Here is a 20,377-nt window from a genome sequence, read left to right as displayed (position 1 = left end):
AGGGAGGCCCTGGCGGACCGATCCCTGGCTGACAAAACCGGCTTGTGGGACATGGAATTGTTATACATAAACAACTATATTAGAAAGACAACTTAATTGAGCACCTGTATGTTGAAGACGATTCTTGCTATAACTTACAATGACTGTATCTGCATATTATCAGCTTTGCCTGCTTCATGTTACGCTGCTATAATTCAAGAAACCTTACTGATCTCGGATGGCGGAGATGTCAATTAGTGTGTCAGCAGCCTGTGTTAGCAACAAAATATAGCTAATAAGCAGTGAAAATGACGACAATGATCCAATCTGCAGACAGAGAAATTGCTCTCTTTCTCACTTAGACCTATCTTCATTGCATCTATACAGTGAAGTTATTTTAGAATGGAAAATGAATAAACATTTAATCAAACATAACATTTGCCATGGCAAGTTGTGGAAATAACTCTCTTCCGCCATAAAAGAATGCTGGTAAATAGTTTAGCTCATTACAATTCAGAGTGGGCATTTTAAGGATTTCCAGCACACAGTTTGAACACTGAGCAATCAATATTCATCTCTTGACCCCTTCATTTGCATGTAGTCCATTAGTGTGCATTAGTGTAACATGTGGCACTAGTGACATTATGCTGCAGTGTACACGTTAACTAGTGAGGACCAAATGTCAACTAGGTAACATACGCATCCACATCATGGCCGCTACGCGTTTTTTACATTCATTCCATTCGTCGTAGGTGCTAGGAATCAATGTAACGCATTCGCAAGATGCAGTACCACTAAAGACTGGGGTGGCAGTACGGTCACCTTTTTTCACGGGATTATGTGTTTATATACGGTAGTTAGTCTGATTTTTTAAGAATGAATGTCTGGAAGAGCTTTATATTTTCAGAGGTGTACAACATCTTCAAAATTCAATGGCAGTTTAAGTTTCAAAGAAAGCAGCATCATGTGTACCAAGTACAATGAATCTCAAACTAGAAATTCTGATTTGCCTACTTTCCAATGTCTACTACGAGATATTTCACAACATAAAATGCAACATTCAAGAAGAACATAAACTAATATGTGGCAGAGCAAAGTACGATGTAGAGTAGACAGAATACAGAGAATTCTGCAGCAGTATTAAAAAATTAGTACCTCTATTGCAGCAGAGGCAGAGAATGTACAACATTTCATGTTGTAACCTCATATAATAATAAAAATGCTTGTGTGATTAAAGACAGAATCACAGGCAATATCACACCTGCAGCTGGCAAATATTACAAACACTGGAAATAAACCATGAAATGAAATATTAATCAGTACTTACAAATGAGTATGACCCTGAAGAACATTTTGCTGGAGTAACAAATTTTTAAGGAAATTGTATTCTTTCAAATATTAGACAAGAAAAAATTAAGCAAAGAATTTGGGAAATACTCAGTACAGACTGATGTTCACTGATGACAGTAGAAAATACTGCTACTGAAGCCTGTCAATTAAAAGTTTGAACTAAACGAAAAAAGCAGGAGCACTTTACACTGACCTGCCTGCTGGTCCTTTAATGCTGGACTCTGTTCACCACAGAGATTCACACTAAATACAGAAATAAACAGCAGGTCATAGAGGAAGTGATTGAACACAGCACAGCACTGACAGTTTAGCAAAACACAAGAGCTGCTAACTTAAGCTCACTGAACACAATCTCTGTGGGTCCAGTGGACTCTCTCATACCCATGTTTGTGGGGCCGGTCCAGAGGGGCTGTGAATACAGGGAAGTTTGTGCCTGAGAAAGTTCCGGTCTGTTTAAATGAGATGAAAGAGTAAAATGCCGATTACCGCTCTGTTCATTCTACAGACAGCATAGTGTGTGGCTCATCTGCATGTTTGGGTAAGATCCACACCTGTTACGGCCTCTGATGTAAAATGTCTGATACTCAGACAATCACAGGCTTCTATAAATAAGGAAACCGACCCACCTCTGGCCCTCTGCAGCTGCTCCCAAACTGTGGCCAGTGTCTCTGGTGCACTGTCAGGTCTCTCTGTCACTGACATTAATAACGGCTGACAGAAAGTGTATCACACGTTGGTGGTGTTTCAGCAGCTTTGCTCTGAATGTCTGTAGGGTGCGGTTGTGGGTCTTGTTTCCATGGAGATGATGGGGCCACAAGTCTCTTGGTCAATGCTACACTAAATAAAACACACAGGTTCTTCACATGAATCCCAGAGAGGAGCTGATTTCTGTCAGCAGGACCCAAGTTTTGAACTACAGATGGAATATGATATTGTCCCCAGGTTTTAAACTGATTCCGTTCCCTATTTCTTTAAGTCGAATTTGAAGGTAAGTCAGAAAATTGTATTATAATGCCATCAATAATAATAATACAGTAATAATACAGAAATAATAATAGTAACTACATACGGTACCATACTGTACCTCAAGCTGATGCACCACTGAAGCCACACAATGTTTTCTCTATAGCAGTCCGTTTGTCTGTAGGACAGACTTCCTTCACCTGGGGACTGCCTGTATTTACAGGGGGAGAGAAAAGGTACCCAGTCACAGTGAGTCTGTCCCAGGAAGTTAAGGATGGACGGTGTAATATCCAAGAGGCACGTGTCATACAAAGGGCGTATTGGAATGGGCTGATGGGATATGAATGGCAGAATAATAAAGACATTAGTTTAAGCTGCTGCCTGTGGATGAAGTGATTTGTGCCAGACACTGTGAGTGACGGCAACACGAAACATTACATGGTGTCAGTTATGCTTGGCTTATAAAAAAAAGGTAGGGACTGGCACTTGGAGTGGAAGGATGGAATCACTAGGAGGTACCTAAACCGCGAATGAACTGGGGCTCTTCTAACCTCCCTGACACATGGCGAAAGTTTCAACAACACACCGAATTAATGTTCAGCAGTCTCCTCCATGTGAAATCTGAGGAGGAGAAATGTAGCTATTTAATGCTATGGATTGGAGAGAAAGATTTTTAATACATGGTCACTAGCAGAAGAACAAGCGAACATTTTAAAAGTTATTATGACAAATCTGAAGGCTATGTAATGCCTAAAGCAAACCTGATTTTCGCTTGTTATAAGTTCCATGAAAAAATGCAAGGTCCAAGTTAAACCTTTGACCAGTTTGTAATGGAACTAAAGCTCTTACTAAAATACTGTGACTACCCAAATAGCAATGAGATGGTCAGGGACAGAATAATTTTTCCAACAAACTCACCAAAAGTCCATGATAAACTATTAAGCCACGGCCCCGACTTGACTTTGGAAAAGGTGATGGACATCGCTCACTCACATGAGGTCTCACAGCAGCAGTTAAAAATGTACAGCTGGCCAGGCCATCCATACTGTGAATAAATGCCTGCAAAGTGCAGCTTTACTGCGCCGGAAACATAGCAGGCCACTCAGAAATGCTAGAAATGTTGCTAAGCAGGGCACAGAATGTGAGTCCTGTGGGAGAGAACACGGCAGTACAGAAGAATGCCCAGTACGCGAACGGCAATGCAACAAATGCAAGAAGTTAAAACCCAAATGCAACACCCAGCAAAACACAGACAGCGAAAGGTACACTCTGTTGCGAATGAGCAGACAGAGGAGTTGTTTATTGACTCAATCAGAAAACAGCATGCAGACATCCACTTCGACAGTCTACACAAAGGATCCCCCTAGACTTGAGAGCATGCCTGGACATGAACATGGTTAAGTTGGTCCATGTTATCAATGTGCAGCCAAGAAAACCTGAGAGCATTATGGACGAGTTTACTGACGTGTTTAAAGGAACTGGGCTGTTCCCTGGTGAGTGCAGTTTTCGCCTTAAACCCTCGGAAGCACCAGTGGCCATCAAAAGCCCTAAATGAGACAGAGCAAAATTATGCCCAGATTGAGAAAGAGCTCTATGCTGTGCTCTTAAATCTGCCTCTTGAGGACCACAGAAGCCTATTAGTTGTCTCTCAGAGTCACTTCCTTCTACATTCTTCAGAAGAGCCAATCAGCAGCAGTTACAGCCTAAAGCCCACCTCCCACTGATCCCCCAACAACACATCCTGACCAAGTGGGTGCAGTAGCCAGTATCTGCAGGCTGTTTGTACCAGTGCACAGGAAGACAGGAAGTCAGGCTCCTTTTTAAGGCTCCAGGCCCAGATTTCCATGTCGCATTCTGTGAAAAGCTGCATTTCTAATGCACCACTGAGGTCAGTGCAAACCCTGCATCTGGCTTGAGAAGCTGCTGTTTTCGGACCTTTAAGAAATAAACATCCAAGCAAAACATAGACAGGGAGGCTTTTATCATATAATATATACTGGGCTTCTAGTTTAAGCTTTGTGTGCCCATGTGGTTTTCACACATTGTGATGCTGTGAGTAAAAATGTTCAAAGAGGAACAAAGAAACATCACACATCAGCAAAAGTGGTGCAGAAAGATGCAGGACATTCCAGCAACATTTAACCTGCATTTCAGAAACACATTAACAACATTGCCAATGTCAGCGAGTCTGTGTGCAAACTCAGCTCTCCCCGATGGTCATGTGCTTTGGGCTGCTGTTTCACATTCGGGAGGCGAAGGGATATTTACTTATTTACTTAGCTTTAATCCAAAGCAAAGTTTATTTGCAGTTAGTGTTAAGGGCCTTTCTCAGGAGGGGGGGCATGAAGTCATAAACAGTAATGTGTAAACAGTATTATGACTTGAAACAGAGCTGAAAGGAAACTGCAGAGACAAACAGTTAATACAAGGAAGGCACATGTCATTCATCGAGGGTCACCAAGGGCAGAATTGCATTGGTCTGTCCACTAGGTGGTGCTGTCTAAGGAGCCCTCTCCCCGCTAGGTAGCAGAGAGCATCAACCATACAGAATAAACAAAAAAATGCTATGGGCACCACAGTGGACTTACAGTCTGTCAGTGGATAGAGGCCTGACCTTCTGAGCATGAACCTTATCCTCCTGACTGTAGATCCAGTGCACTAATCACTGCACCACCTGCTGCACGCTGGCTCACGGTGCGAGTAGCGCTCCAGGTCCTCCAGAAGGCTTCCCACACTGCATCACGCCCAGGCTGCATCCCAGCAGGCCGCTCTAGCATACTTGCCTTCTCTATGGTGTCTGCATCCACACCCAGCACCTTCAGCCAATCAGTCAGCTCCTTATCAGGCTCCACATCAGCTGGGATGTGAAATATGGAGGGTGGGTAGATGTCTGTGGTGGGGAGGAGAGGCTCATGTGCTGGAGGGTTTGGTTACATCAGTGTTGGTGTCAGTTTGGACGCTGTGGGAGGTTCTGGCTACATGTGTGTCCTGTTATGTTCCAGCCTCTTGCTCGGCCTGTGTGTGTGTGATTACAGATAGGCTGGTTCTTGACTCGTATCAGATCCAGGTCGTGCACCCTCTGTTGGAGACTACTTCTGCACCAGGTCTTCCAACAGCCTGCATGACAGGACCGAGCCACCCCATAGCATGCTGCAGATTTCATCATTGGTGGCTTCTGCATAGGGAACAATCTTAATAAAATGCAATGTTTGAATGCTATGAAGTTTGCAGACATTACAACTTCATACTTTACCCACGATTCTCAGGGTGGAGAACCAAGATGATCGTATATATCAGTATATATCTGTCACCTGGACTAAAAGCAGATTGAGCTGAACCCCCTGTTCTCACGCTCCCATGGTTCTAAACTCCTCATTGTTCCAGTTTGTAGTGCTGTTTCAAACGAGCTGCTTTCAGGCAGATTAGCAGCACCTGATGGTCACTGTACACAATGACCAAGGAGCCCAGAGGCACAGCGATTGGCTCAGGTCTCATTTTATGAGACGAAGGTGTGTTCAGACCTCGAGCTCACAGGACCCCCAGAGACAAGATCATGTGACTCTGCAAACAGGTCCCCCCCCCGCTTCAAAACATTATCATTTTGCATCCGGAGGTTTTCCAATTTCTAATTTTAAAATCAGATTAGTCACCAAAGCTATACAATATCAAGGCTTAATCTTTTTATACCACAAACATGGTCTATTTAATCATAAAGTCTGGGTACAGAGACTGGTCTGTTTTGTATCCTGCAGCTGTAGTGTGTAGCTAATGTGTAAATGAATATTGGCACATGCTGAAATGTCCACCTTGTGGTGAGGCAGCAGCCCTGCAGGGCACCTTGTGGTGAAAACAGATGCAGAATTAAAGAAATTACACTGACCTTTGGGCATAAGCTCATAGGCGTGTTTTTATTGAGTTTATTTATTGTATATATATATATGTGTGTGTGTGTGTATGTGTGTGTGTGTTTATATTCTCCATCTTTGGAATAGACTGAGAAGGGTGAAAGGTCAGCGTGACGCGAGGGAGAAGAGGCTCACAGGAGAGATGGGAGGTGGAGGCGCAGCAGAGACTAAATCTGTCCTGCAAAATCAATAGACTCATGAATTAAGTTTGCTTGTACCATCATATTTTTTCCTTGTTCTGGTCTCCAGTATTTTTGGCCTGTTGCTGTCATTACTTTACATGGTTCTTGTCATAGGTGGGAATAAACAACATTTTATGCTCAGCATGCCAGCAAAGGGGGACCTGGCTTCTAAGGACTTCAGTGTCTTTGTAGAGCTCTCACTCGCCTGAGCTGCAGTTGGTCTGCCCTCCTGTGGGTCCACCACCAGTAGGGGGGGGCCATGGGGGTCAGGTGTTATGTGGATCAGGTGGCACACTACAGTATGCACACTCAATACTCGGATGGTATGTAAATACAGAAACTATGTTTTAACAATACACAACCATGGGAACAAATAATCTCTAGAAATGATATAAGACCCAATTTAGGTATTGAGTGACTGTATTGACTGGGGGGGAATTCTGATGCATACAAACATGCAGATAATGCCAAACAGACAAGGTACAAAGACTGTACACATGGTGTGAGCAAAGTAAACATACTGCAGCAGATTTAAAAAGTACATAGTACACAAGTGGATGTACAATCTTGAGGAGCAGAATGTGAGACTAAACGTGAATATTTAAAGATGAGAATAATAATCATCTGCAAGTAAATTATGTGCAGTTAGAACACAAGGCACCGGATTGTATTATAACAAGAGGATGCTTCCTGACGTATTATGTCTATGGATGGGGAGTGTAACGTCTGGAGAAAGTGTGATGTCGGTCACCAGTTGTCCAGGGGCGGAGCCAAAGGGGTGGCAATTGCAACCCCCAACAGAGCCCTTGCCAGCTCCAGTGCCACCCCGCTGGAAATGGTAAACATTAAAATATACCAATGAGAAGATTGGACAAAGATCTGAGCGGAAAACTGTCATTTTCAAGTGCCCCTGAACGCATCCCGATGCAGCAGTACCCTGTGCGTGCTGCTTACTGACATGTCATTGGCTAAAAGCTCTGCCAGTGGCACGCGTTCCTGCATGATCCAAAACACACCCGCGGTATTGATAACAGCAGAAGTTAAGCAGGTATTTATAACATATTACACTGTATTACTTTTCTAATGAGAGGTGGCCACACACTTGCAGTACATAAAAAATAGCAGCATGAAAGCGTTGTACACTGTCTGCTCCATGTCTCCTTAAAATTAGCCACGAGCTCTGCTCGTGCTGATATAGATCGTCTTTTAGACAGCGTCTTTGTACATATGTTTGTTTTAGTGCACATGCTGAATTATAGTGTTGTTTTTTTACTTTAGCAAAGTTAGCCCTTGCTTGAAGTCTGTGTGGAGAACCAGTCAGTTTTCTACTACATGTAAGCAGGCTATATATGCATGTCATATTAAAGCTTTGAATCAACTTCACTATACTGTATTGTTCCTAATTTACATAATTGATATAGACACCAATATATACAGTAAACTGGTGAAATTTGCAGATGACACCAAGGTGGGTGGTGTAGCAGATACTGAACTAGCGGCTCAGCAGCTACAGCGGGATCTTGATTTAATTAGTGACTGGGCCGACACCTGGCAGATGAAATTTAACATACACAAATGTAAGGTACTCCATGTAGGGAGCAGAAATACACTCACCTAAAGGATTATTAGGAACACCTGTTCAATTTCTCATTAATGCAATTATCTAATCGACCAATCACATGGCAGTTGCTTCAATGCATTTAAGGGTGTGGTCCTGGTCAAGACAATCTCCTGAACTCCAAACTGAATGTCAGAATGGGAAAGAAAGGTGATTTAAGCAATTTTGAGCATGGCATGGTTGTTGATGCCAGACGGGCCGGTCTGAGTATTTCACAATCTGCTCAGTTACTGGGATTTTCACGCACAACCATTTCTAGGGTTTACAAAGAATGGTGTGCAAAGGGAAAAACATCCAGTATGCGGCAGTCCTGTGGGCGAAAATTCCTTGTTGATGCTAGAGGTCAGAGGAGAATGGGCCGACTGATTCAAGCTGATAGAAGAGCAACTTTGACTGAAATAACCACTCGTTACAACCGAGGTATGCAGCAAAGCATTTGTGAAGCCACAACACGCACAACCTTGAGGCGGATGGGCTACAACAGCAGAAGACCCCACCGGGTACCACTCATCTCCACTACAAATAGGAAAAAGTGGCTACAATTTGCACGAGCTCACCAAAATTGGACAGTTGAAGACTGAAGAAATGTTGCCTGGTCTGATGAGTCTCGATTTCTGTTGAGACATTCAAATGGTAGAGTCCGAATTTGGCGTAAACAGAATGAGAACATGGATCCATCATGCCTTGTTACCACTGTGCAGGCTGCTGGTGGTGGTGTAATGGTGTGGGGGATGTTTTCTTGGCACACTTTAGGCCCCTTAGTGCCAATTGGGCATCGTTTAAATGCCACGGCCTACCTGAGCATTGTTTCTGACCATGTCCATCCCTTTATGACCACCATGTACCCATCCTCTGATGGCTACTTCCAGCAGGATAATGCACCATGTCACAAAGCTCAAATCATTTCAAATTGGTTTCTTGAACATGACAATGAGTTTACTGTACTAAAATGGCCCTTACAGTCACCAGATCTCAACCCAATAGAGCATCTTTGGGATGTGGTGGAACGGGAGCTTCGGGCCCTGGATGTGCATCCCACAAATCTCCATCAACTGCATGATGCTATCCTATCAATATGGGCCAACATTTCTAAAGAATGCTTTCAGCACCTTGTTGAATCAATGCCACATAGAATTAAGGCAGTTCTGAAGGCAAAAGGGGGTCAAACACCGTATTAGTATGGTGTTCCTAATAATCCTTTAGGTGAGTGTATAAAGTACAGGTATTTTATGGGACCTACTGAAATAAAGGTAGCTGATTATGAGAAAGACCTTGGTGTGTATGTTGATGCTTCCATGTCTCATTCTCGCCATTGAATAGAATAGAATTCAACTTTATTGTCATTGCACATGTCACAAGTACCTGGCAACGAAATGCCGTACATTTCGGTTGTTGTTGGGGGACGCAATAAAAAAGGCCAATAGGATGTTGGGGTATATCTGCAGGTGTGTGGAGTTTAAGTCAAGGGAGGTAATGCTAAGATTATACAATTCCTTGGTGAGACCTCACCTAGAATATTTTGTGCAGGTTTGGTCACCATATCTTAAAAAGGACATTGCGGCCTTAGAAAAGGTGCAGCGTAGGGCCACAAGAATGATTCCTGGTCCTAGAGGAATGTCACACGAGGAAAGGTTAGTTGAGCTAAATCTGTTCAGCCTCAAGCAAAGGAGACTGAGGGGGGACATGATCCAGGTCTATAAGATTCTAACAGGTTTGGATGCTGTTCAACCGAATAGTTACTTCAGCATTAGTTCAAATACAAGATCTCGTGGCCATAGGTGGAAATTAGTGGGAGAACATTTCAAACTGGATTTAAGGAAGCACTTCTTTACACAGCGTGTAGTCAGACTATGGAATAGACTTCCTGATAACATAGTGCAAGCTGAATCCTTGTGTTCCTTTAAATCAGAGCTAGATAAGATTTTAACAACTCAGCTATTAGTTAAGTTCTCCCCAAGCGAGCTCGATGGGCCGAATGGCCTCCTCTCGTTTGTATAGTTCTTATGTTCTTATGTGAGGGTTTAATTAGCTGCGTAGATTTATTCATTTAATTGATTTATTTTTATTTAGTAATAGCTAGCTACATGAAATAAAAAGAAAACTAAAATAGTGTTTTTTATAGTGTCTCTGCCAAACATTTATGTGGACCCCTCTGAGAAACCCTTGCTCACCACTTGGCCACTCCTTAAATAAAAGTCTAGCTCCGCCACTGCAGTTGTCTGACGGCTTCAGGCAGCGTTAGTCCCCCAGTAGCATTTTTAGCATAGCATGGTGGAATGAGCCAGTATAACTAAATATGCTCCATTATAGAGGCCACTGAAGTGGACGTGCAGACTTGTTCATAATATTGCTAACACCCTCTTCTCTGCTTCTGATATTAGTGCAAGAGAGGTTTCGCGACCATACACGAGAGACATTAATAATCTAACGTTTTTATGATTCGTACTAGTTGAATTACGGTTGGCAAAAAGTTATCGCACACTATTTGCAGATATAGGATACATATGACAGAATATAAAAATAAATAGTGCAGCACGAACAACATCAACACTTATACTTTGTTAATCTTGTTGTCGAATCCAGTAAAAATTAGTTAGTGGGTAGTGAATGTCCAGTCCCGCTGTTAATTAAAAATGTCCATGACCTGTCAGTCAAAAACTTATTAGCCAATGGGTACGCATCCCTGAAAAAAACCCGCCCACGCGAGAAGTTTGTGTCAAAATTGTAAACAAAAAGTCACGTTTCGCAAGCAAGAAAGCTGGCAGCGTAACTGCAGTCAGGCAGCGCAAGCAAACTTTTGAGATGACATTTCTTTTGCTTCAGTTAGTTTTTTTTCTTCTCGAAGCCTTGTTTTTGCTTGATGTTAAAAAAGTTTTGCTTGATAATATTGGCACAAATATGATTCCATAGAAAAAGTATTCATACCCCTTGAACTTTTCCACATTTTGACACGCTACAACCACAGACTTAAATCCATTTTATTGTGATTTTATGTGAAAGACTAACACAAAGTAGCGCATAATTGTGAAATGGAAAGAAAATGATACATGGTTTTCAAAATGTTTTTACAAATAAAAATCTGAAAAGTGTGGCATGCATTTGTATTCAGCCTCCCTGAGTCAATATTTAGTAGGACTTTGACTGGGCCATTCTAACACATGAATATGCTTTGATCTAAACCCTTCCATTGTAGCTCTGGCTGTATGCTTAGGGTCCTTGGAGCTCTGCAGCTCCTCCAGAGTGTCCAAGGGCCTCTTGGCTGCTTCTCTCATTAGTGCTCTCCTTGCCCGGCCTGTCACTTTAGGTGGACGGCCATGTCTTCGTACTGTAGGTTTGCAGTTGTGCTATACTCTCTCCATTTTCGGATGATGGATTGAACAGTGCTCCATGTGATGTTCAAAGCTAGGGATATTGTTTTATAAACTTCTCCACAACATTATCCCTGATCTGTATGGCATATTCCTTGGTCTTCATGATGCTGTTTGTTCACTATTGTTCTGTAACAAACCTCTGAGGCCTGTATTTATACTGAGAATAAATTACACACAGGTGGACTCTACTAATTAGGTGACTACTGAAGGCAATTGATTGCACTGGATTTTATTTAGGGATATCGGAGTACAGTGGTCTGAATACAAAACCACACCACACTTTTCAGATTTTTATTTGTGAAACATTTTGAAAACCATGCATGCATTTTCTTTCCACTTGACAATTATGCGCTACTTTGTGTTCGATCACATCCCAATAAGTCCCATGTTTCTCCCCGTTCTCAGGACGCTGTGCATGTTTGGTGGGTAAAACATTTCAAATCAACATTTTCACTTTAACTTATTTACTACCCTGGTTAGTCAGCACAGAATCTCAGAAAAGCCCCAGAGATCAAGCAGTTAATGCACATATTCTTATGAAATTTCCTTTATTTTACAAATATGCCTGGTGTCTGATTTAAAAAATAAACACTAACATTTTCTCCCTTGTTGAAATTCTTTTTCCATTACAGTGATTCTGTCTTTATAGGTACATAGTTCACCTAAGTTTATTTATAAAAAATCACAGGTTTAAGTTCACAATCAGTTAAAAATACCACAGTCTATGTAAAACATTCACTGTAGTTTATCTTTCTGTATAAACATGTTTGATTAAGCAGAGTGTCACGCAAGACGGGACAGAAAGACAGAGATCCAGAGATGTGGGGATAACGGAGTTTTAATGGACAGGTAGATCCAGCAACCAGTAACACCTGGGGAGCGGAAAGAACCGGCTCCTTAGCTCCAGCGCTCGTATGACGAGCGAGGCGCAGGAGGGAGACCGCAGTGCAGAGTAGCGAGTCGATGGGCAAAGTGACGTCAGGCGATAGTCGTAGTCGATGATCTTTAGCGAGGGTCAAAGCCAGGAAGGTCCGTCCGACGAGTAGGTATGAGACAGGAACACACTGGAAGGGACAAACGGGAGGTGCCGGGTTCAGCTGGACAGGCGGGTCACGGACAGGAACGGGACTGAGGAGGGAGAGAAAGGTAAGGATGGCACACAGGGCTGACAGGTAAGGCGAGGGCAGGCAGGTAAACAAGAGACAAATACAGTGCTCGGTATGGCTTGACATCAGCGCAATACTTCACAAGGACTGAATGGGAGTCCGCTGCCTTTAAAGGAGTTAATTGGCAGTTGACGTGGTGAACCTCTCCGGTCCCGCCTCCATGGGCGTAATATTTATTACCCCATTTTTATATTGGTTTATTCATAAGTAAAAAACTTTTCTTATAGTCATATTTAGCCATCACCACCACTGCTTTCAGCTAATCCTCCATCACCTCGACCATGACCTCGGTCCCCTCCTGGTCTTTTTCCACCACTGCCATTACAGCCTTCAAGTCACATATCATCTCCTCTACTATCTTTTTCACCTAAAAGGTCCTCCAAAATTGCCTGGATCTGAGCCTCTGTCTCTCTTATTGTTTTTTCCATCTCATCTATGTCATCCAGCACTGCCTCAATCTCAGCCTCTAGCTCCTCACCTTTGCCTTTTTCTCCTTACTCCTGTCCTTCTCCACGTCCATTGATGCTTTATTTAGCTCTGTCTCCTTCTCCACCAGTCTCATATGTCCATCCATCTCTTCCTCCACCACAGCTTGGTTCTCATCTCTCTCTCTCTCACTTGACTTTTTGGTTTTTCATATTTTCTTCCTTTCATTTTTTTTCAGAAAGGCAAACTTTTTTGTCCAGAATTTCAGTTTTTTCTCTTCTCCTTTGCCCTCCTGGCTTTCCGATGCTTCCCCAGCCTCCTTTGCCACCACTGGGGGCCTAAAGCAGTTTAATGGGGACCACTTCATGTTTCAGTGTTTCACGTTCAATGCTTAATTTGTTCTGAAGTGGAATAGTGCTTCCACCACTTTCTATACCTTCAGAATGTTGACCTCACAGCTGTCACTGCAACATAGTAAACATTCTACTTTGAAAAAAACTTCTTCTCTCACTTCTTTGTGGTGCCATTTGTTGTTAGAAATCATTGGTTTACACAGTAACAGCACATATTATTGCACAGCAAGCAGTGGCACTTGCAGAAAATTTCTGTTGTGGTGGCCATCAGCGACCAGCTGTATTTGTCTCTTCTATGGTTCTGCTTAAAAAATTAAATGATTCATATTTTGTTTGTATTTTTTTGATGTAAGGTGGCCACCTGCTTACTGGGTTTGGCCGTGGTCACCTCTTGGCATCCTTAGATCTGCCCTTGATAACAAGGCCCTGCAGATATGGTATTGAAGGCCAGGACATGTAAAGCAGGGATGGGGTAAGGAGTAGGGATTTTAATTAGCAATGGTAGTGGATGCTGGTTTATGGTGGAACACTCAATACTTCACAAGGCTCTGCTGAGAAACACGTGCTTTTAAACTTTGCTAACTGATGACCTTAATGAGTTTCAGCTGGGTCTAATATTCAGGGGAGGCAGAGCAGGAACTGGCTAGGTGGCTGTATGGCTTGGTGCAGGCGTGACAGGGCTTTTAAGCTATAATTTAAATGTATTTGTGATGTAGTGATATATAATTATCACCACTGCATATTGTATATCACATTATATTTTATACCCAAACTGTAGTAGCCACACCAATACTTTCAGGTGCATGAACATCATCTCACCAGTGGGTAGCAAAAGCGAATCTCTCATTAACAGTGATGACTTGTTCACTGATCTTGGCTGTGAACCAACTAAACTACGACTCATTTACTCACAGACTGTACCACTGGTCATTGAATGAGCTGAACAAATCAGTGCAGGAACCAACACAAATCTATGGTGGAGACAAATATGTGGTTTTTATTTAATTCCTGCTTATCTACAAGTCTGGGTAATCAATCTTGCCAAACTGGATTAATTAATATCATTAAGTTAAATTTCCAAAAATAAAATAATAAATCCTGCAATTTACAGATGGTGGGTGTTTTCTGTTCTGTGCTCAGCATTTCAGGAATAAACAAACCCGTTTGTTGCCCAGACAGTATCCTGTGCATGTTCTACTCTTTTTTGGCCTTGCTTCTTGGGTAATTTGATCTCCATCCAAGAACTCATCAGGTTTTCCCTGTAAAGAAAAAGCTTTACTTTCTAAATCAGCTAAAGATACTCCAATCTAATTAAACATTCAGTATAGTTTATTTTGCTGTATAAACATGGGAAAGCAGAGACACTTTCCCACTGTGGTCTGAAGGCCACAGAAAGCCCTGTCAGTGACAGTACCCGATCGTGTCGGCTGGTCCTGCTTCCCCTCTACTGTCAGTCAGAGCTCTTCCTCAGCAGTGCTGAAACCGTAAAGAGTGTCGTCATTCACAGAGTGCACAGGGTGCTCTACCAGCCCTGCTGATACGGGCTGCTGCTCTCACACTGTCTCACTGCACCTTGCATGCTGGACACACTTGTGTTAGAAAAAGACTGGCTGCAGGTTTGAGGTTTTAAAACAGGAAACACAATAAACGATGGTCAGACATAGCTGATGCCTGAATATTTATAAATTACTAATACTTAATTTAAGGATTAACACCAAGGCAGCTGATATTGGATGTAACTTTGGCACTTTAACTGCTCAGCAGTCCTGCAGGTGTGACCCACTGAGCCCCACTGGCCTTTAGCTAAGGAAGAAAGTCAGAGTTACACTGCATCACAATGTATTAACACACAGCCTACAGGAAGGTATAGTGTCTGTACCTGACAGACTGCACATCTGCTATGGCCCAGTCTGGGGCTGAATGAGACGCAAAAGGACCAAACAGACAGGGAACACAAAACACAGTGACATCAGACATGTCTGACCTTTGTTATAAATGTAGCAGACCAGGAAGATGAGACAGAGGAGAAGGATGAAACAAATCAGGATAAAATAATGCAGGTGATCTGGGTTCAGGGTCTCGGGTCTCGAGTTGAGGGTCTTGGGCTGAGGGGTTGTGTGCTGGAGAGGGTGGGGAGTGGACTGGCCTCCAGGATGGTCTGTAAACAGAATATAAACATCATCACTTTTAGGGTGATAAGCAGTGATCTCTGTTATAAACATGCATTACCTGTAGTTCACTTCAAAACCTTCTTTTTCATAACCTATGTATTACACATAGATATGTAGCCGGTGGAACCAGGCAGTGGAGGGTTTCTTCTTCTTCCTCTCTTGTAGATGTCGCTAATTAGAGTGGGAACGGGCATATAAAGAGCCACCAGAGGCCCTAGAAGCAGGTGGATAGAGACACCTGGGGTCCTGAAATGGGTAATTGCTCTCTGCTGTTAGCCGTGTGCTGGTTTCGGTGCTGGCAGTGTTGTCGAGAAGGTATATTTGAGTTGATCTCCATCTTTAATGTTGATATGGTCGTGGCGTTTAGCGTGCTAAGCAGTTTCAGTTTAGTGTGTTGGTGAATAAACACCTATTAAGCCGCTGGTATAAGTCGTCTTTTGAGCATCGAGGTACAGCACTTAATCTGCGGGTCATATGTTGTGCTACATGGATATTATTTACATTAATTGCATGTTTGATTGGTTCATTTGTAATGCAGCGATTTTCATTTTGTCTCTCATCAGCTGTTTGATGGGCGATGTGGAATGCAGTGTTGGCGTACGGTGAGGTTCATGGCTGGTGAGGCACTGATTCCTTCAGAGTCAGACTTACAAATATATGACCCCAAAAGACCAGCTTATTCACTATTCAACTGGCAGCATGCAGATTGACCACTGGTTATGTTTCATATCTCATCAGCATTCTTTACACACACATAGGTTAGGTACATATTTGGCTAAGAAAGAACGTTACATTTATAGCGGTCAACTTTTTGATATCACTAACCTATTGGTGCCTAGAACCTCTGCACAGAAGAACAGCAGCAACAAGCACCTGTTGGGCTCACATCCGCCCCCTGCAGTGCGGCCCAGTACTGTATGCCTCACCTTGTGCCTTTTCACCGCAATTCTATGTCCAATCAGCAAGACTAAATATGTCACATACTGTACATTCATTAACGATATCAGCCAGACTGTGGAAAGTCAGGCTGTATAACGTGTCTGCAAACATTATATTGCTGACATACAGAGAGACAGCAACAGGCACGAGCCAATTGCATGCATCAGCCCAGTGTGTCAGGTATAGCGCAGTCCGCGGTGAGGCATTTCTCCCCTGTATTTGAACAGAAAATGCACAAATTCAGCAATTTTGGCCATAAAAACGATCAAGATTATTGGACTCATACAGAAAACAAATGTGTACCACAGACCAGAGGTTGTATGTAATGTAGTATTGAAGGAAATGTGAGCCACAGGCTAGAGGAGTTTTTTTTTCCATTTCCCCTTTTTTCCCTCCAGTTTTTGCTGGGGGTGGCCTTGGTCACCGGTGGGCCTGGGATAGCTGGGAGACTGACGAGTAGTGGGGTCTTTAAAAGCATGTTTACTGGTATAATATGAGGCTGCTGTGTGGTGTATTTCAGCATTTAATGTGTAGTGTTCTCAGTGTTTGAACTGATCCACGCGTGACCTTAGACCTCAGCGACCTGTCAGTACCCTATCTTTGGTAGCTCGAGTAGCTTAAAATGCCGAAGGGCTGCACCCAGGGAAAACAACAGATATATGACTGAGTTCTCATATGTACTCTAAGAATTCCATATTGGCACTAGTGTAGTCTTAATACTTGGTATATAAATAATTCTGATGTAATAAAGTCACACAATTCACAGTCACCTTAATCTGAATCACGCACCGTTAAATTACCTGTGAATTTCAGCTTTGTACAATTTCCAAACGTCTTGTCTTTCTTCTGGAGACAGCAGTACATCAGCAGATCTGCCTCAGTGATGTTCTTCAGCTGCAGTCCGTGTTTGTTAGAGACAGAAACAGGAAACAACTTCCTGCTATATTCATCTTTGGCATAAACAGAAGAAAGATTTTTAAAATTATTATTTCTGTATGTCAGGTCCATGACTCTGGCTGGTATGTGGCCTGACTGCAGGGAGAACCAGGAAATCTCTGTCTTTTCAGGGATCCCACAAAGCAGAGTGGCTTCTCCTCCATGCTGGACCACCTCCTCAGCTTGGGTCACCAGAGCAGCACTGCAGCCTGGAGACACAGAAAATAGAGTAAATATGATATTAATAAAGGCTGAATTAAGCTATAAAGTGTTGTGGTGATGATTCTGCATTAAGATACTGTGGTGTATCAGACACCATGTCTTACAGGTTACATTTTATACTGAACTCATGCTGACTGAGGAAACACATCCCTGCATCCTTTTGTCTGCAGCCTGATAACCACGGTTCACACAACCAAGGTTCCAAAAAGCAAACCTCACTGTATAATACGTCACATCACCCCCCTTTTTAATATGATGGTACAGGATCCAGTTACTTCAAACCACAATATTCTAGAGTGAAATTCAGATATAACAATAATTAATAAATTAATATTCTTAGTTAAACCCCAGGAGTATTAGGAATAAAATTCATGATTTAGAGGCTCTTATCTCATCGGACTCTTATGATATTATAGCAATAACTGAAACGTGGTTGAGTGATAAGGATGGACAAGAATATAATATGGATGGTTACACATTGTTCCGTAAAGACCGTATAGGTAAGAAGGGAGGTGGTGTTGCAGTATACAGTATGTAAAGGAAAACTTGCAGGCAAGGGAGCTCACTGATATAAGTAAAAGTACGGAAGCTATATGGGTAAAATTAGATGCTACAAACTCAAATAGCCTAATTGTCGGTGTTTGTTACAGAGCACCCAATGTAGCTGCTGAGGAAAGCAGATTGTTATACAGTGATATTAGGATTATGAGCAATAAAAATGATGTGGTAGTTATGGGTGATTTTAATCTACCGGGGATGCAGAGGGACATTGTTGCTGGCTCTTCTGAAAATGAACTTGAGATGGTGGAATTAGTACAGGATTGTTTTTTTACTCAGTTTGTTAACACCCCTACCAGGGGAGATGCCATTCTTGATCTTGTTTTGTCTAATAACCAGGACAGGATTGGTAAATTAGACGTTTTAGAACCACTTGTTCAAAATAAGAGAAAGTCAGTATAATTTAAGAGGAATGTATATGTTTAAAAAAGTCAGGGCAAGAACTAACGTTAAAAATAGGTGTATATCTGTCCAAGGGGTTAATTTATGGAATAAATGTGATAAGGAACTAAAACTTTGTAAATCACTTTGCGAATTTAAGAAAATGTATAAAAGTATGGTTATAAATAATTATATGAATGAGAATTAAATTGTAAATGTATCAGTTTAAATTTTGCAGTAATGGATGGAATTCGTATTTCTGTTATTATGTATGTTTTAAATTATGTTTGTATACTCTGGAAAATGTCTTATGAAATTTAGTTTTCTTGTGTCATCCAATTGAGTAAACAGTGTCGTTCATCAGATAAGAATGTATAAAGGGTAGCCATAATAAGCAAGGCTTCAGCCTACACCTTTTTCGGTTTTTCTTATTTATATGTTTGTATGTTTGTTTGGCATGGGATATTGTTTTCGAAGACCGAAAATAAAAAAAAATATTATTATTATTATTATTATTATACTTGACAGTAGCGATCATAACATGGTTAAATTTGAGGTTAAGTTTAGTGCCCGAAGAGCAAAGTCCAAATCAAAAATATATAATGTTAGGAAGGCTAACTTCAATTGTATGAGATTAAAACTAGAAATTGTGAACTGGATGGAGTTAAATAACAAAACTGTTGAAGAGGCATGGGAATTTTTTAAAAGCACATTATTACAAGTGCAAGAGGACTTCATACCTGTTTCCAGCAAGAATAAATCTAGGAAATTGCAACCTAGGTGGTTTACTAGGGAAATAAAGTATAAAGTAAGGAGGAAAAGGGCTTTGTTCCAGAGATGGAAAATAACTGATGATGACATAATAAAGCAAGAGTATCTAAATCTACAGGCTGAATTAAAAAATGACATTAGACGAGCTAAAAGGAATGTCGAAAGGAAGATCGCATTGGAGGCTAAGGATGACGTTAAAAGTTTCTTCCAGTATTTTAACTCTAAAAGAGCTCTAAAAGCTGAAATTACTAATCTGCAGGATAGTAAGGGTCTTATAATTGAAAACGACATTGACATAGTAAATGAGTTCAATGATAGTTTTGCACGGGTATTCACTGTTGAGGACACTAGTAACTTACCAGTTCTTATTACTAATCCAACATCGTCTATAACTAATATATATATAACTGAAGCTGATGTTTTGCAAAGCCTAGCTAAGCTCAAAATAAATAAATCACAGGGCCCTGATGGCATGTTAAAAGAGATGAGGGATATTATTTGCCGACCCTTAACATTACAGTTTCAAAAATCCTTATCTGAAGGTGTGGTACCTTCTGATTGGAAGCATGCCAACATAACGCCCATTTTCAAAAAAGGGGATAGAAGTAATTTGTCAAACTATAGGCCAATCAGTCTAACTTGTATAACTGGTAAAGTTATGGAGGCTATAATCAAAGAGAAAATGGTAGATTACCTGGACTCAAATAACATTTTGAGGGATAGCCAGCATGGATTTAGGAGAGGTAGATCCTGTTTAACAAATCTGTTGGAGTTTTTTGAGGAAGCTACTCAGGAAGTTGATGATAAGAAGGCCTATGATGTCATCTACTTAGATTTCCAAAAGGTTTTTGATGTTGTTCCCCACAAGAGGCTCTCACTTAAACTCAAAGCGACAGGTATTTTAGGAACCGTAGCGACCTGGATTGATAACTGGTTAACGGATAGGAAGCAGCGAGTAGTTATAAGAGGCTCAATGTCACAGTGGGCCTGCGTTCATAGTGGGGTACCGCAGGGTTCAATTTTAGGACCACTTTTGTTCCTAATTTACATAAATGATATAGACACCAATATATACAGTAAACTGGT

At 41.7% G+C, this 20,377-nt stretch overlaps 2 long non-coding RNA genes across 2 annotated transcripts in view; both read right to left on the bottom strand.

The window, feature by feature from the left end:
* The window catches only part of LOC111843493 (uncharacterized), a 58,882-nt gene that overhangs the window by 8,869 nt on the left and 29,636 nt on the right, over window positions 1-20,377 (bottom strand). The gene's annotated exons all lie outside the window — the stretch shown is intronic.
* The window catches only part of LOC140588876 (uncharacterized), a 35,387-nt gene that overhangs the window by 7,705 nt on the left and 7,305 nt on the right, over window positions 1-20,377 (bottom strand). The window contains exon 3 of the long non-coding RNA XR_011990108.1: window positions 1,307-1,778. This is a non-coding gene — a long non-coding RNA (uncharacterized lncRNA). The remainder of the gene's footprint in view (window positions 1-1,306; window positions 1,779-20,377) is intronic.

The sequence above is a fragment of the Paramormyrops kingsleyae genome, chromosome 4, assembly GCF_048594095.1.
Source record: "Paramormyrops kingsleyae isolate MSU_618 chromosome 4, PKINGS_0.4, whole genome shotgun sequence".
Lineage (NCBI taxonomy): Eukaryota > Metazoa > Chordata > Actinopteri > Osteoglossiformes > Mormyridae > Paramormyrops > Paramormyrops kingsleyae.
Note: the sequence above shows the minus strand (reverse complement) of the source record. Positions and strands in the feature narration are given on the sequence as shown.